Raw genomic sequence first — 4,365 nt, forward strand, 5'->3', positions numbered from 1 at the left:
TGAGCCACCGCGCCCGGCCTTCTGTTCTTAACCTCTCAGTGTATTCAGGTTTCCCCAGACAGAGCCGTTAGCATATCGACAGCTAAAAACCCAACCAAAACCACAACCAGCGAAGTAACATGGCAACAATGGGCCTTGGGTCTGCGAGGGCAGGGAGCGCAGGTTCCGCTGCTCAGCCGGAGGCACAAGGACGGCCATGGGGCTCCAGTACAGGGACCAGGCCCCACGGGCTTTGGGTGACACCGTTGGCCAGGAGTAGCCCCGTCCACGCTTGGACAATGAGCAACCGTAGCCGGCCGCGCAGCCTGGGGGCCGTCTCCCTCTCCAGGCGCCGGGTCCTCTGGTCCACGACTGGCTCTTGCCCTGATTCCACTGGGGCTGAGTCACAGCCAGGGAAGGGGCTGAGGCAGAGCAACGCTGGGTGAACCCCGTCTTCCCGAAGCCATGCTTGCACCAGGAAGAGAACACAGTGAACCCCCTGAGCACCAACAGGCCCCATACCCCCGCAGGGGCAGCCCAGGCCTGGGGAGGAGCCTGTCCTTCTCCCTACCTGCCACACTGGCCATGTCCATAACCCTGCCCAGCATCCCATCCAGGCCGTGTGGGTCCACACGTGGCCACCAGCTTCCTTTCAGGACAAGAGAAAACTGAGCCTCTCCTGTTCCAACAGGCCTTTCTGGGGCCTGTCCTGCTGGCCTGGTGGCAGCCGAGGTATGTGATGAGTGCCAGCCAGCCTCCCCTCCCATGACCCCGAGAAGTCCTTCCAGCCCCTCCCTGAGCCTGCTCCTGGCTGAATCCTTGTGTAAGTGGATGCGGGGTCTGGAGACACCCCCGGCCGGACCAGACCCCATGAGGAGAAGCTGCGCAGGAGCCTGCAGGACTCAGTCCAGGTCAGGGCTCTCACACCCGCTGGGTGGCCTCTGCTTCTTGGTGTGGCTGTGCCCAGATTCCCCGGGCGTGTGCGTGTTTAACCTGCTCGGAGATACCAGTGCTGCCCACATTCGTTCATCGGTTGCTTATTCACTCACTCATTCATGAACTTGATATTTACTGAGTGCCACTGTGTGGCATTTCTGCGGTGATGGACACAGTGGGGCTTCTGCAGTGGACACAGTGGGTCTCCTGCGGTGATGGACACAGTGGGGCACGGCAGCGGACGGCACAGTCCAGCCCTGTCCGCGTGAAGCAGACAATTCTGGTGGCAGAGAGCTGGCTCCATGGCAGGGGTAAAAACACGCCCAAGGACACCAGCACTTGGCCTTTGTGTGCCCCGAGCCGGCAGAGCTGCCCTGGCTTGCCTGAGACATCGCGGGTCTTGCAGCAGATCTGGCTCCCTATGGAGCCATCTTGGGAAAATGTACACTTTTTCCATGGATGAGTATATTTGAGAAAGGCCTTTTGGGGTACCAGTGTTGAGCCTGGCATGAAGGTAAACCTGTTGGCTTCATGGCCAGCCCACCTAGTTCTTTTTTCACCCCACACTCCTCAAGATCCTTCTCTGAATGGCTCTGATTACTTAAAAAGTGAAAATCACCATCAAAGGTCGAAGACTTACTATCGTTTCAGATATTCCCTACAAAAAACAAAACAAAACAAAGCAAAAAACTACACCATTGGCTTTGGAAGCAATAGCAAAAGCAGAGGCCCCAAATCTCTCAAATGTGCGCCCAACCAGCTTCCTGGTGGCCGCTCCAGGATGTTCTCGTGACCAGGTAAAAACCGGCATGGGTTTAGAGAGGAAAGGAGAAACAAAAACAAATCATTTCTTAAACATTTTTAAATTGAAATATTTTATTTTTGCTTACAAAGAACTAAGTTGTCATTGAGACAAATTTGGAAAATATAGAGGAGGAAAGGGAGAAAATAAAGTCACTTATAATTGCATCGCCCAGAGAGTGGGTTCCTACACACACACACACACACACACACACACACACACATGCACCCAAGTGGGCCCGGCTGCACACCGTGTTGTGGAACCAGCTTTTGTCACCACGTAATGTATGTAAATATTTGCTTGCTCAGGAGGTTAAATATTCTTCCCCAGTGTCACCTTACATAACTGAGTAGCAATCCCTCACATGGATGGGCCTTAATTTCCTTAACCCCTAGTGATGGCAATTTAGGCTGCTGCCCAAATTTGTTCTACTATAAATACCACTGTCGAAAACATACTAGTGGCTATGTCATGTGCAAATCCATAATCATTTCCTTGGTATAAATTCTAATTAATTAAAATTACTGAGCCAGTGAATACATACAAATGCTAAGGCTTCGGTAACTTATGGCCAAGTTTTAAAAAAATACATTGACTTCCGCCCCCGTTGGAACCCCAGGTTAGGAGAAGGAGCATCTCCCAAGGCATGGCAACTCTACGTTCATGTCCTAAGGACTTCTCCCTCCCAGCATCCATCCCCCTGGAACTGCCGGGCTGGCCCTGAACTCTGTGTCTGTCAGGTGGAGTGTAACCACCTAGAAAGAAGAGGCGGGCACTGCCGTTTGCGAGAAAGACTCAGCGCAAAGGTGGAAGCTGGAATGAGCCCCACAAATGGGAGGGTGTTTGGGAAGAATGACAGGGGTGGAGGGTCTGGGCTTGCCCAGGGCAGCGCCCCCCGCTCTGGCTTCGTCTGGGCGGTGCAAGGAACCAAAGCAGACTGTGAGTGCCACAGCAGAGCGTTTCCTGGCTCCTTCCCTTAACTGCGCAGTGTGGAAAACCATTTACCTTCTCAAAGTTAAGTTTCCTTGTCTGTGATCTGAGGAGACCCGCGTCAGCACGATCCGGAAGTTAAAGGCTAAGGCAGGCTCAGAACCACTGTTACTTTCATCAGTGATAGGATGGGTGGAGAGGCAGAACAACTGGAAGGAAAGACAGAATCCACCCCCTAAGTGTTTCATGTTAAGAATCTGTCTTCCCCCACCCACACACGAGATCCTATGCAATTTCAGGGAAGAGTGGAGGAATTATTTAAGATCTTCTTTAGCCCCTGGTATAGGTCCGGCTTGAATCAAAAGTTTCTTCACAGATAGGCTCAACCATGACTGAGCCACTGAAGAAGATGGGCGGCTCTCCCTCCCCCTCTCCATAATCCCTCACTCTGTAATCCCTTCCTCTGCATAATCCCTCCCTCCCTCTGTAATCCCTCCCTCTCCATAATCCCTCCCCTCTCCATAAGCCCTCTCCCCCTCCATAATCCCTCTGTCTCCATAATCCTTCCCTCACTCCATGATCCCTCCCTCGCCATAATCCCTCCCTCTCCATAATCCCTCCCCCCTCCATAATCCCTCCCTCTCACTATAATCCCTCCCTCCATAATTCCTCCCTCTCCATAGTCCCTCCCTCTCCATAATCCCTCCCTCACTCCATGATCCCTCCCTTGCCATAATCCCTCCCTCCCTCCATAATCTCTCCCTCTCCATAATCCCTCCCTCCATAATCCCTCCCTCTCGCCATGATCCCTCCCTCCCTCCCTCTATAATCCCTCCATCTCCATAATCCCTCCCTCTCTATAATCCCTCCCCCCCTCCATAATCCCTCCCCCTTCCATAGTCCCTCCCTCTCTCCATAATCCCTCCCTCTGTTCATGGCCCTGCTCTCTCTCTCTCTGTGGCCCTACTCTCTGTCTCCCCACATGGCCCTGCTTTCTCTCCCTCTCTCCATGGCCTTGCTGTCTCTATCTCTCCCTGTGACGTCTCTCTTTCTCCCTTCCCGTGTGGCCCCACTCTCCCTCTCTTCGTGGCCTCTCTCTCTGTCTCTCTCTGTGGCCCCGCCTTCATTCTCTCCATGACCCCCCTTCTCTTCATGGCCCGTGTCCTCCGACACTCCCACTGGAGCTGAGGAGAAACCATTCACACAAGCTCGCCTGTTCTGCCTCCTGCCCAGGGGAAGGAGTGTCCACACCCAGCCCACAAGTTCCTGTGCCCTACTCGCCCCACGGCCCCTGTCCCACGAGCCCTCCCCTCTTCTCAGAGAGGGATTTGGTGTTTAAGCTGTGCCTTAGACGTTCTCCTTCCCTAAGCTAGAGGATTTATATTCCTAGCTAGCGCTCTCCTGCTCAGTGGTTTAGGTGCCCTAAATTGAGGTGTGGTGGGGAATGCTAATTCCAACCCAGTGTGAGGCTGGCCCTGAAAACGGTGCCCAGTCCTTCTCCCCTCATGCCTCATCCCCTGCCTCTCTGTGCCCCTCTCTCACACACTAGCACACAGGATGCACACTCACAGACACACATATGCACACACACTCATACACATGCACACACACTCATACACACTCACAAATGGACATTCACACTCTTGCACACTCATACATGCACATTCACTCATATGAACATTCACACACTCATACACACAAATGCACATTCACACACA

Source organism: Mandrillus leucophaeus, unplaced genomic scaffold, assembly GCF_000951045.1.
Source record: "Mandrillus leucophaeus isolate KB7577 unplaced genomic scaffold, Mleu.le_1.0 Scaffold134, whole genome shotgun sequence".
Classification (NCBI taxonomy): domain Eukaryota; kingdom Metazoa; phylum Chordata; class Mammalia; order Primates; family Cercopithecidae; genus Mandrillus; species Mandrillus leucophaeus.